Source organism: Cervus canadensis, chromosome 2, assembly GCF_019320065.1.
Source record: "Cervus canadensis isolate Bull #8, Minnesota chromosome 2, ASM1932006v1, whole genome shotgun sequence".
Classification (NCBI taxonomy): domain Eukaryota; kingdom Metazoa; phylum Chordata; class Mammalia; order Artiodactyla; family Cervidae; genus Cervus; species Cervus canadensis.
Window position 1 is genome coordinate 32202612 of NC_057387.1, and position 14195 is coordinate 32216806.

The 14195-nt window shown below is 51.7% G+C and overlaps 1 long non-coding RNA gene across 2 annotated transcripts in view; it reads right to left on the reverse strand.

Moving 5' to 3' along the window:
- Positions 1–14195, reverse strand: part of LOC122436567 — a 39653-nt gene that overhangs the window by 18625 nt on the left and 6833 nt on the right. The window lies entirely within an intron of this gene.

The following is a 14195-nucleotide window of genomic DNA, read 5'->3' on the forward strand; positions in this document are numbered from 1 at the left end:
ATATATTAAGCATCAACAGAGGACATCAAGCAGGATAAATACCAAAAGATCTACACAAAAACCACACCACACCGAAATGGCAGAAAACCAGGACAAAGAACAAAACTCAAAAGAAGTCAGAAGGGAAAAAAAATGCAAACGCTTTACTTACAGAGGAACAAGGTAAGAATTACATCAGACTCCTCCTCAGACACCAAGCAAGCAAGATGAAAGGGAAGTGAAATATTTGAAGTGTTGAAATAATTCTGTATCCAGTGAAATCATCCCTCAAAAGTGAAAGAAACGGACTTTCTCAGGAAAACAAGGTCAATAGTGGTAAATGCTGTGAGAAAAAAGAAGGCAGGCTAAAGGGTTAGAGAACAATGAGGAAGGTGCCGTCTCAGGGAGGTGAGGACATCTCCCGAAGGAGGTCCATTTCCATGGAGACCCGAACAAGGAGAAGGAGCAGAGCAGGCGCCACACGAGGACCAGGGAGGGAGCACGGGCAGAGGGAACGGCAGGGACAAAGGCCCTGAGGTGCGGGGTGTGCTGGAGGAGCAGAAAGATGCCATCCCAGCTGGAATAGGAAGAGCCCGGGGTGGAGGATGTGAAGGACGCAGTGCCCGAGGCCTGGGTCACAGGAGGAGTTTGAGTTCAGTTCTGAGTGTCAGGAGAAGCCACAAGAGGAGTCTGAGCTGAGGGCTGATACCATCAGGCCTCTCTCTTCCAAAGATCACTCTTGGCCTCGGCGTTTGAAGAATGGGGAGGAGCAAGGAGAACAGGTCCAGGGCAGCATCCAAGCGAGAGATGGTGGGGCCATGGACCAGGATGGGGGGCAGAAGGGGGTGATTCACTGGATTCTGGATACTTGGTGGAGCAATCGGATGAGGGGCGGAGTGGATGTGGGGGGTGAGGCAAGGAAAGGGACCCTGTGGGTCTTTGGCCTGAGCAACTAGAGAGGGGCAGTGCCTGTGGCTGAGATGGCGCGCCTGCGAGAGGAGCCGACTTGTGGCCAAGTCGAGGGTTCTGCTTTGTTAGGTTGAGGAGAGGACACGCAGACAGCTGGACATACCAGTCTAGAACTCAGGGGAGCGGGCAGAGCGGAAAATACCACTGGGAGTCATCAGCAGCAGGAAGTCAAGCTCACATGCCCTGCCTGTTCTCACGCTTGGGGTTTTCTCATAATCAGTATGGAAAATTCCCTGTAGCTCTGCTAAGAAAAGTGGAAACAGTTTTTCTAGGGTTGTCTCATTAAGGTTGGAATATTCTGGGCGACATCAGAGAAGGCGAGACCAGCACACCTCCCCGTCTCCAGTAACTCCATCCGTCCTCTCCCTGTGGGTGGTGAGCAGGTGTCTGATGGCCGAAGATCCAGGGATCCAGGAAAGGCGTGGTTGACGCTTTGTGCCAAAGGCCAGAGAAAAATACCACCTGGGCAGGACCACTCAATGCCCTGGGTAGAACTGGAAACAATGTTAGATGGTGCTCTGAAGAGAATGAAATAATCATTCCCATCCACTTCTCCCTCAGACCTGATCGCAGTATGCCCTTTGGATAATAGCTGCGTCTGGTCACTAAAACTGTGGCTGATGGGACTTTAACAGCCTTTTACAGTGGCTGACATTCCTGTTTAACAAAAGAAAGCAAACTTTAGACTCAAAGCCTTCCAAAGGCAACTCGAGCTACAATGTAATCACATTCTATGCCTTAGTTTTATTTATTTTTCTGGCTACCCTCTGTTTAAGACAAGTGCTACTGGTGTTCCATTTATAGTAGGACTGTACAATGTCCTTTGAAAAGATACTCATGTGTATGTGGACATGCATGCGTGTGTGTATGTGTGTAGTGAGTTAATTTAAAGAAAAATGTTACTAGTACAAGTGGCACTCAGATGTGGCCGAAATCATGAAGGTGCTACTCACATTACGAAAGCCTGAAAAAAACATGACTATAAAAGATGAAAAAATGGAAACAAGAGCCTGAGTCTCAGATTGGTACACAAACCCCATAACCACCCAAATCACCCAGGATCAAGGGCAGGAACATTTTACTTTTCCTTTATAGCCCCAGCAGGCTGCAGGTAGATAACTTTTCTGCTTCCACAAAGAATGCTGCTTTTGTATTTGCTGTGGCTATATTCCACCAAAGGGCTTCTCTGGTGGCACAGACTGTAAAGAATCTGCCTGCGATGCAGGCGACCCATGTTCAATCCCTGCGTCGGGAAGATCCCCTGGAGAAGGAAATGGCAACCCATTATAGTATTCTTGCCTGGAGAATCCCACGGACAGAAGAGCCAGGTGGGTTACAGTCCATGGGGTCACAAACAGAGACCACTGAGTGATTAACACTTTCACTTTCACAGGTTTCACCAAAGGCAAAAATTCTCTGAATATACAATTCTCACCATCTCAAGTTCACAAATTTGATGTTATTAACACAAATGGTATTTTCCCAAACACTGCAAACTTATGAAATGCTTCTGAATCAGCAAAGACTACAATATGCTCTTTAAATAACAGCTGCATCCAATCATACTTCTAACTCACGGACATGGAAGTTCTGGACCAAAATGTTGCCAAATGGTACCCTTATCAAAAATAAGGAGTGGGTTTGGGCATGACTCGGGGCTTTAAGAGGCATCTGGCCTAGGCCAGACCTCAGGTGTCTCTGTGTATCAGGTGGTCCCCACACTGGACTGCCTGCCCAAGTCAGATGAGAGTGTCCATGTGGGGTCCCTAGACCCAGGCAGAGAATGGAGCTCAGGAAGAAGAAGAACAGAAAACATTCAGACGTTGGTCTTGCTGTCCTCCTAGGACCCCAAAGAAGCCACCATACCCCTCCCCTGGAGACCTTTTGGCCTGCTGATGTTATCCCAAAAGTAGGAATTATGGGTCCTGGGTTCTCAGCACCTCCAGCTGTGACCGGGCTGAAGGAGGCACAGCTGCCTTGCCCGAGGCTGTGTCTCTTGTGAAGGAGAAACATCCGGCCAATTCCACCAAGAATGTCAGTCAAAATGCAGGGCGGGACTCGGTCAGCTCAGCCATCCTGTCCAGCAGTCCTTGTGTCCTGGGAGCAGGCGCCTGGATAGGCCAGGACAGGACCTCATCCCCACAGTCCTCTCCCATCTAAAACCTGCAGCCTGGGGGGGCGCAGGATGAGGAGGATGTGACCTAGGATGTGGGGACCCCCGGGCTCCGTGGAGAGATATGCAGAGGTGAAAGGGCAAACCTGCTTCTAGTCTCCTTATCAGGAATGGCCGAGGGAAAGGGAAGTGGGCAGCCCTGGAGGTCAGGCTGGGGGGTCATGGCTGGGGCAGAGTGAGACCCAAGAGACCTGAGAGGAGAGCCTGCTGGGTGGGGGAGAAGGAGAAAGGGGTGGGGGTGCAGAGGGCGGGTCACGGAGGAACCAGCTGCATGGCCCTTTCCCGAGGTGGTGGGCAGGGGGAGGGTGGTGCAGAAGCTAGGGTGGCCAGCCCTCCAGGTTTGCCTGGGACTGTAGGGCTTCCTGAGAGATAAGACTTCCAGGCTTAAAATGAAGGTGTAGCTCTGGCTGGGGACTCACCACACCACCGTGCTAGAATGCCTTCTTACTTCTCCCCTCCCGTTCTCCACACAACAAATAATGACACGTCCCCTCTGTGCTGGGTCTGCTGCCAGACACAGGGAGCTCAGCAGTGAAAGGACCAGCATGGCCGGGGCCCTCGGAGCCCGCAGACTGAGCATCCTCCCCAGCACACGCAGGTGGACTCTGCATCGCACACCCGCCAGGCCAGACCGCCGCAAGGTGCCTCTGGGGCGCATTTCTGGGAAGCTTTTTGTCTACCCCACCAAACCCCAAAGGTGGGGACTGGGTCTCCTTCACAGCTCTGTCTTCCAGTGAGCCGGCCTAGGGCCCTGAGCAGCATGGGTGCTTAATACATGTCTTTGGCTTGAGGGGCTAAGGCACTCGGGGCAGACTGGAAGTGGGGACACCTGTGAATGACCAGTCCCTCACCTGCACCAGCTCACAAACATACACACACATATGCACACGCACACACCCAGACTTCGAGCAACATTCTTCCTGACTCAGCACAGATGGGTGCCCAGCCCTCTCAGCTAGGAAGGGCGAGGAGGACACACGGGAGGCCTGTAGGCAGACCCCAGCCTAGGTTAGGGGGAGGTGGTCCCCTAGATGGGGGGGGGAGGTGGCAGAGCTGGCTTGTTCTCCCCTAGCTGTGAGGTCTTAGCCTAGGGCTCCATCATTCTAGTCCCTCAGGGATCCCACCTGCAAGGAGCTCACAATAGTCAATGTACCCCATGTATGTCTGGGGTCATCACAGGGAATCAGAGCCACGCTGAGGCTCCCTTGACCTTGGTCCTTGCAGCTGGAGAAAACAGTGGGGACCCTGAGGGGAGGCTAGGCCTCTGGGGGCACATAAGGGTCTGCAGGGGTGGAGGGCAGTGCTGGAAGAGGGTAGGGGTTCCAGCTACAACTCCGACCAACTCCTCTGCCTGCTTAGAGAGTAAGGGACTGTATCACTGAAGTCACCACAGGACTGTAAGCTTCTTGCAGGCACACAAGACTGTGTGCACTCATCTTAGTCTACCCAGAAGGGCAGTGCTCAGATGGACTCTCCACACTTTCCATGGATGACGCCCTTAGAGAGCAGCGCCCCACGTTTCTGTCCTGCCCTCTGCTGACATTTTATCATATTGCAACTCATGAAATATAACGAAAAGCAAGAGGTGGGATTTCTGACTGGCTGTGTTCAGCCCGCATTTGGGAAGTCTGGTCTTGAGATATCATTAGGATAAAACCCCTGAGTGTTCCAGGAATAGCTGGAACCTAGCCACTCCCAACCAACTGAGGAGTGGCAGAAAAGAGCAGGATGTGGCGAGACAACTTTAGAGAAAACAGCAGCCTGCGGCACACGATCCACAGAACACAGACAGCAAAAGCACCAAAGGGACCTTGGGCCTTTTAAATCAAAACTTAGGTGTCCAGAGTTGGATTATCACAATCTTTGGCAAACGCACACTCATGCTTTCCTTTAGTTAGTTATTCACTTAGCAACTTTTCATAATTCATAAATACGCATGAACTAGGAATTTTCTTTCTTTTTAAACAGTAGAGACCCCCCCCCCTTTTCTTCTAAAGGAAATTTCACCAGAATCCTGGTAAATAAAAAGTGGAACCGCTCTGGCTGCAGTAGGGGTGGGGGCTGGCTGCTGCCTGCTTGGCCCCCTCTTTCACTGCCCCAACTGCCCTGAGAAGCCCCTTAGACTTCTGTGGAACATGATCTAAAGCAACATGATCTATGCCCAGAATGGCAGGAACCTGTCTTTTTCATTCCTATGTCCCAGCACCCAGCACATGCCCAGTTCAGTGCCTGGTTTCAACAAATGTTGGGTGAAATGAACTGAATAAGCGAAGCTTGCTCCAGTGTCTACCCAGGTCTGATTTGGGAAGAGGACACTGAGAAGTGTCTCTGCCTCCAAATGTCTCCCCCATCAGCCTACCACAGTGCCCACCATTCCCCATCCCCACGCAGTCTAACTCTGCCTGTTCCCTGGGATTCAGAGCAGATCCGCCTCCTCCATGAAGTTTTCCCAGATGTCCCCAGCCACAGTCATCTTGCTGCCTTTGAACGCTGTGGCCACTTTATAACACCTCTTTCCTGCATTCTTCACACTCACTCAGCCCAAGGTATTTGCATACATCTCATTTCCCCAACCGCGCCGATGCTGCCCTCCTTAAGGGTAGGACAGGTTTGACTGACTGCTTCCATCTCAGCGCCTTCAAACAGTAAAAATCAATCAATGTATTCGAGGTAGAAGTCTCCTGATTTAAGGACACTGTGTCTCTGGGAAGGCCCGTTAAAGTTCTCAACAGGGGCACCTGGAATCAATCTGACTATTAAGACATGAGCGCAAAGTAGCTTCTCCACTCCAGGAACCATCACCAAGGAGAGAGCATGCAAGGAGATCCAAAAGAGGGAAGTCTGGCTGGAAAAGAGACACGTAGGGCTGCACTAGTGCCAAAACTGTGTGAAGAGGTTGGGTCCCTGGCTCTGAGAAGGATTTGGAAAACGTGGTCCAGGAAGAGCTGGAGGAAGGGAGAGTGAGAGTAGAGACGGGCTGGAGGAGGGTCCTGGGTCCTGGGGCACTTGAGTTCGCCTCCCCACGCCTGTCTCCAGTGCCTGGCAGGCTGGGACAGGGGGACTGGTTCCCTTTTCCTCCCCTAGAACATCTGGGGCTGCATCAGACTTAACGATCTGGTAAAGAAAATTGTTATGGAAATATGTAACCGTGAGACGTTATCAAAGGCGTCTTTAAAGTCCCTTTTCAACCCCCAGCCGGGTGGAGGGGATTGGAAATTGGAAAACTGGGAGACGATTACAGGACCATCAAAGTGGCCGAAATTCAATCCAACCTGGAGGTTTAAGGATGGCTAACAGACCCCTGCCCCAGCCCAGAAGGCTGCAAACCCACTGTTTGAAAACCAAATCAACGGCATCATCAGATCCGGGTCTGGAGCAAACAAACGGCGCCCACAAAGGCTTCCCTGGATTTCCCTTGTGTTGAGGAAATCTGAGAAGTGAGGCCCTGGGGAGGCGCCTAGCCCTGGGAAGGCTCCCAGCTTCCAGGGCTTCTATCTTCTCCACCCCACCCCACCCCACCCCCATTCTGGGCTCCGCTCTTTGTCTCTTCATCCTTCTTGATGCCTTTCTTCTACATCTCTTTGTGCCTACTCTTCCTCCTTCCATCTGTCTGTCTCTCTTCTCCTTCCATCTTTCTTTATATATTTCTTGTCCTAAGTGTTCTTCCTCTCCTTTTCCTGTTTCTCTCTCATAGTCTGTCTTTTGTGACATTCCCATCCCTTTGTTGTGAATTTCCATCCATTTTGTCTTTCAGCACTGCATCTGTCTCTTTACATTTTGTCTTTTCTCTTTTTCTCCCTTGCGATCTTTCTCTTCCTTTTTCTTTCTTTCACAGCAGAAAAAACTTATTTTCTTCAGCCTCTATTGAATTTTTCTGCCTTTTTCTGCTTGAGGATTTCTTGTACTATCAGGCTACCTATGAAAGGAAATCCTCTTTGGCTGGTATATTTACCATTATGAATCCCAGGTATTTCTCCCAGGTGTCTAAATACAAATAGCCCTCCATGCATGCCCATCGGAAGACCCTAGTCTCAACCTCCATCACCAAGAACTGTCCATAGCGGCAAGATTACTGTGCCCTGTGCCAGCATACACAGGCACTCAAAATGGACATGTGGTTTTACCTATGAGCAGTCTCTGCAGACATGGAAATTTATGTCCGGAGGGGTGGAATGCTACAGCACATAAAACTGATACAGGCTGAGAACCTCGGTAATTTACAATTCTTTTTTATGTGGAGTGAGAGAAAGAGACTATATTTTGCTACTAATAAAGTTCTCCATATTTATTCTCAAGATGTGAGGGTTTATCTTCATTCATATTTCTTGCGGTCGTAACCTTGAAGACTCTATGAGATCGCAGGTTTGTAATTAGAAAAGAGTTCAATTCGCACGCCTCTTTGGAAACACCGAGGAGTTTCATTCCGCCCTGCAAAAGTTGTCGGTGACCAAGCACGAGAAGAAAGCTCCATTTAGTCATTCACCTTCTAAGAATCGTTTCGGAGGCGCAAAGGGAAACACATACATGTTTATGAAAGAACGGGATAGAGAAAGGGCAGAAGAAAACGAAAGCAAGCGCACGGTCCGCGCCGCAGGAACCCCGGGAAGGCGCGGGAGCCGGCAGGCTTGTTGCGCACAACAGACGGGAAGCCGCAACCCGCTGCTGGGCTGCTCACCACAGCCTGCGGCCCGGAGGAGAGCGGACGCGAGCCGTAGCGGCGGGTTCGGGGCAGGCGGCAGCCACCCTCCGGTCGGCCACCCGCCCGTCGTGCCGTCTGTCCGTCGCGGGCTCCCGTGCGCAGAGCTCCCGGCTCGTGCGTTTTCTCGGCCCGCCGCCTCCACTTCGGCTCCCGGAGAGCCTGGCCGCGCTGCGGACAAGCCGTTAGTTCACCAGGCCTCAAGTTCACGAGCGCCGCGCGGGTTCCGCTAGCGTGCGCAGCAGCTGGGCTCAGGCCCCAGGCTGCGGTGGTGGAACCCTCGGCCCCGGCTGGAGAGAAGAACGCGCCGGGCAACCGTAGGCTCGACCCCCGGCGGAGGGCCCCCCTGAGCCCCAAGGCCGCGGGTGATCCAGGAAGAAACCAAGCGCCCGTTCTCTTTGATCTGGTTTTATAGAGATTTGATGTTGACATTAAACTTTGAATGCTTTTATCTATTTCGATCTCTCTCTTATTCCCATTTTGGGCGGGGCTGCTGTGCCAGAGCTTAGGGCTGGCGAGGGCACGCGGGCGGGACGGGCACCGGGGTCGGCGGGCCCAGAGGGCACATGGCGGTGCGAGGGCAACGCTGGACGTAGCCACCTACCCACATCCACATGCAATTCCTGACCGCCCCCACGTATCCCTCCTTCCCCCACTCGCACGCCAGACCGCTCTCCGTCAGCAACGCCGGCGCGGAAGGCCGAGCAGAGCTGAGGCGCCGCCGAGAGACCAAAGGCTCGGAGGGGCGCAGGGCGCGCAGTCCCGGAGGAGCTGCGAGCCGCCGCCGCAACTCCGGTCTCCCTCCGCAGCCCCTGTACCCATGCCGAGAGGCTCAATTACTTTCAGGTGTGGACCACTTAATAAAATAAATCTTCCGGGGCAGGAGGCGAGTTTTCAGGAGCCTAATTCAAATCAGCAGACTTCGCATTTGTAAAGAGGGGCTTCCCTCAAATCCTGGTGGTTGGGGGGGTGCGAGGGAGTCAAGAATAGAGGTCTCTTTCTGGGATGATACTCTCAGTGGCTGGGTTGGAGGACCCAGGGAGCCTGTCTGTCTGCGTCTCTCCTCGGCCGTACTCTGTTCCGGTACATCAGAACGGAATCAACCATTTGGGGACTGAATCACTCTGTTAAACCGACTAGAGCCCTCTAGCCCAGACAGGAGACCCAGTAGAAACAAAAGGTCCTGTCTCTCTCCATGCCGCTCCCCCCACCTCTTTCTCTCTTTTCTCCTCCTTTGTCTCCATCATCCGTTACCCAATGTCCTCTCGATCTGAGATTTCCAAACCTGGTTTTGCAACACTGGAGGGAAACTCCAATTATCTCCAGGGCTTTGTGAAATGCTCAAAATGAAATAAACCTTTAATTAACTTTAATTATTTAACTGCAGGTTATGGACCCCCCAATTGGCAGGAAAAGCAGAAGAGAAGGCTGATGAATTAAATAAAACATCCCAGGGTGTCACAGCTCCCTGAAGGTGAGAAATGCCAGCTTTAGAGATTTCAGGGCTCCGGAAAGAATCCCAGGCTCAGAAAAAGAAAGTTCCCTGGAGGACAGGGGCTTAGTTTATTAAGGTTTGGGGCCAGGGAGGGCTCTCTAACATGAGGGGCCAGAGACTCTGCTCTCCCCTAGGCTTTCTCCCCTCACCCTCTTGCCAATTGTCCCCATCTAGGCCTTTAGAGGAGGGAGTGGGCTACTCTCTTCCTACCCCACCCCACTGCCATTTAAGATCCTTCAGTGAGGTCCAGTTTACATCATACAAAGCAAACTGGTTCCTTCCTCTTTTGCTAGGAAATTCAGACCACAACTGAATTCTTGTATGAATTTCCCAGGAATCAGGCTGGCGTAAACATTCTATCATAGTTCTGCTCTTTTAGAAGAGTTACTCACCCCAAAGTCTCGTCCTCATACCACAGATCTAGGAAACTGCCTTTCTCCTGGGCTCAGGGGCGGGAGCCCCCGAGAGGTGACCAGATGGCTGAGGTGGAGGGCAACTCGCTCCACAGCATCTGACAAGGGCCCACATGTTTCCCGTACAGAGAACAAATCTGCCCCATTAAAGCGTTACTCCGTTGGGGAAAACACTGATGCAATATTGGAAACATGCTGGGCCCACAGTGAGCGCCCGGAAGGAGAGGCAGTTCTTCTCAGGAAGGCAGAGGCGGCCAGTAGGTGAAGCTAATCCTGCCACGTCCACCCTCGCTTGGCCCAGCAAACTGAGGGAGGGATTATGGACCAAAACATCCAGACACAGAGGGAGCCTATGGGGCTGGTGGTGCATTTACAGAGAGAGCAACTGGGGACAGACAGGGGGAAGAAGGTGCTGGTGCCCCGAGGGCGGCAGCAGGAACAGGACTTGGGGCCAAACTGGAAGGAGAGTCCACTTCCCGGAGCCCAAGCTTTACAACCAATAACTCCATGGTTTGGGCCCCAGCGACACTGCTGATCTAAATAGTTTATTAACAAATGGAAAATACATAAACACATAACAATTGCCTCTAAGAAAAAAACTTATTAAAATCCCCCTGTGTTGTTTGTAAAATAAATAGCCGAGACCATATGGGTGAGGGGGAAAGTGGTAGTGTCCTAATTGGCTCTCTGCTCCTGGCAAAGGTTCCCTCTTTAGGCCTCAGTTCCCTCCTGTGTAAATGAAGATGACAGCCTAGACGCAGACTGGTGAGTCTCAAGTTTTAGATGGCGTCAATATCACCCAGAAAAAAAAAAATTAAAAACTGCTGGCCCTACCCCGAGAGTTTCTGACTTAGTAGGTCTCGGGGAGTACCAACAATCTGCCCGTCTCACAAGTTCCTAGATGTTACTGCTCTTGGCCTGAGACCCATACTTTGAGAATCTTTGGATATTTAAACTTCCATCTCCATACTCCTGTGTCTGCCCCGTCAAGCCCTGAGGAGTTTGGAGCCACATATGAGAGGGGCTGATGTTTTTACACTCGAGCATCATTACCCCTGTCACCAGTGCAGAATAAATCCTTCCCTGGCCAATAGGGACTGGTGCCCCTGCCCACTGAAGGATCCCAGTCCTCTCACTACACATATTCCAGTCTGAATTAACCCCAGCTGGCTGGCTGTAGGGCCTGAATCTCCTGCAATGGCTAACACTGCTTTCCCTTTGTACCAAGCAGGGCTGGGCCTAATCCTACTTAAATGTCAAGCAGGCCTGTTGTGTACAGGGCTGCCTTCAGAAGGGCTGGCAAGAGCCCAGGGTACATCTTCAGGCCCCTCGATATAGCCTAGTGTCTGCCAAACACTTGGTCCGACACACACCCGCGCACATGCATACACTCCGTCACACGCAGAGCCTGGGTCGTCAGGAGAGCTAGTTTTACTTTGATGTACCTCTCCGCTGCACATTTGTTTCAGCTCCCCTCCTGGAGCCATAGCCTTATTTATCTTCTTGGCATGGGTTCTTAGAATACTTCCATTCAGGCAGCAGCAAAATCACTCAGCTCCACTGTTTTACGAAGTTTATCAAACAGCAAAATATCCGGTCTCTTTGTCCAATGGATCTGGTGTGAATGTGCCTACAGAACTGCCTTTCCTAGACGCCCTGGGGTCTGTGTGTGGTTACATATACCCTCCCCTGAGAGGACCCCACAAAATTCAGGGCCTGCCTACTCATGCTGCAAGGGGCCCCCCAAAGCAGCTGCAGGACTCAGAGGCATCTTCCTGAATCAGGAGACCCAGCCACATATACTCCGCACATGCACGCGCTATGCTCATACTCCACCAGCAGAGCCTCAGAAGCCCACAGCAGACTAACAACCCTGAGCCCCACCCCAGTCGCCCCTTCCCCAGGCCTGCCATGGTGCCCTCACCCCCAAAGGACGAAGCTTCTTCTAAAATCACTGCTGTCATCTCAACCCCAAAGTTTGGGAGCTCTGTGGAAGGACGCACCTCCCTCTGCAGCTGAGGACTCGGGCCCTCTCCACCCACTTAAAGGGACCAAGGTTTCATACCCTCCACAGGCTGACTCAGAATGAGGTCTTTGCTGTTCTCCTCCCACCCCTCCCCCAGCCCCAACCCACTCCAAGCATCCTGCGCTGGCTTCCCAGAAATCATGCCAACTCCAGGGCTGGGCTCCCTACCTACAGCCCCTCACCTACCTGAGGCCTACCAGCCAGGGCTATCTGAAGAGCAAGAGGGCCCACTCAGCACCTGCTATGCCCTGTGCTGTCACCAGCATGGCCCTGATCATGGGGTTCCAGAGTGTGGAAGTTCACTCAGTGCCCTCCCTGCTCTGCCTCTTAAGGAGATCCCCAAACTCCAACAGGAACTTCGTAGATGCCCTGGCTTTACAGCTGACAATGTGGTAAGTGAAGAACCCCTTTCAAGATGGAAATCTGGCTCAGGGGTTCAAAATGTCCTCTGAAGCCATGTCTCTGTGCCTGGTCTCTGCAGCCCCCCTTATCTTGGCTGCAGGTCATCCATATACCCCACCCCCAATGGCTGCAGGTCATCCATACACCCCTATAAGTCTGGTCGTTCCTTCCCACTAAATATTAACACCTCTTCCCTTTAGACATTCCTCTGTGGTGGTTCAGATGGTAAAGAATCTGCCTGCATTGCAGCAGACCTGGGTTCAATCCCTCAGTTGGGAAGATCCCCTGGAGAAAAGAATGGCTACCCTCTCCAGTACTCTTGCCTGGAGAATCCCATGGACAGAGGAGCCAGGTGGGCTACAGTCCATGGGATCACACAAAGTCAGACACGACTGAGCGACTAACACTTTCACTTTTCACTTTCAGCCATCCTTCTTCATTTCCTCGGCCACATCCTGTCACACCTTTGACACCTCATGCCTGGACCACTGTTCTATACACTGTCTTGTCCCCTTCTCCCATGTCCCTGGGGAAATAATGCTACCTCCCTCACAAAATTAGATAATGCATTTAAAATAACTGGCCCAGGGCTTCCCTGGTGGTCCAGTGGTTAAGAATCTGCCTTACAATGCATGGGACACAGATTCAATCCCTGGTCAGGGAACTAAGATCCCACATGCCACAGAGCAACTAAACCCATGTGCCACAATATTGAGCCCATGCTCTGGAGCCTAAGTGCCACAACTAGAGAGTCTATGCACCTCAAAGAAAGAGCCTGCACACCGCAACTAAGACCTGATGCAGCCAAATAAATAAATACTGTGTGAGTTCTGAGACTGGGTCATAAATAGCACCTCAGTTTCCACCTTGGTCTATTGGCTCATCCTCTGTGGGACAAGCCAGCTGCCAGGTTACAAGGACTGTTTGCAGCAGCCACGTGAAAAGGCCCACATGGGGAGGAATTCAGGCCTTCCATGAACAGTCAACACCAGCCTGCCAGTGATGTGAGAGGGCCACCTTGGAAGCAAATCCTCCATAGAATGACCACTGTCTGATTTGGGGTCCTGAGGTATCCCAGAGACAGACCATTCAGCCAAGGTGCTCCTGAATCTCCGACCCACAATCACTGACTATGCTATTTTAAGCCACTAAGTTTTGGGGTGATTTCTTATGCAGCCTTAGATAACTAATATACAAACCAATCTCAGCTTCTCCATTCTGTAAAATGAGAATATTAATATCCATCTTATAACATAATAAAGAAGATACAAGATGGTATTTGACCAGCACATTGTAGGTGACCTATGAGTGGTGGATCCTACTATTATAACCCATCCTGTTCCCTCTTCTTCTCAAGAGACTTCGGGAAGAGGCTGGTAGAGCCCTTCCACACTCTTCACTTGCTTTTCTCCCAGTCTCTTGTGAGGTTTAGGCCCAGTCTTCGTATTCTCTTCCACCAACACAGGAGCAGACCCTGGGCTGGAGTGTACTTCTGTGTGACATGGTGGTGAGCTCCATCCAGAACTCTGGGGTGGGTCCCACTCACATTTCTAAGGGGGTTCAGTGGTGTGTGTTTGCATTTCCTTTGAAGGGCCCCAAATGTGATAATTACATACTTGTTAGCCCTATAAAATAACAAATCTGGAATCTACACTCTGGAACCAATGGATTTCCTGCTGAAATGAGTTCAAGAGGTGCCCTGACCAGCATTCCTGGTAAGAGCCTGGCCCCGAGAGGCCCTGCAGACCACCCGCCCGCCCACATCCCACAGCTCCTCCGCTCAGCTCTCCACCTCATGGCTCAGGCGAGCAGATGTGCTTTTTGTTGCAGTAGTTTTCATGTTTTCTTCATATCTGCCCTCTGGGTGTGGCTTCCCACTTAGTGTAGGGAGATTTCTCAGGCCTGAGGCTCCCTCCTCCATGGCTCCCACTAGCAAATCCAGTGCTTGGAGCTGGGCTTGACAGATGCTAGGGGTGGACACCTGTGGAGCCAGCCTGCCTTCCCCCTAGAGCTACCCTTGACTCCTGTGGACTTCTCCACCT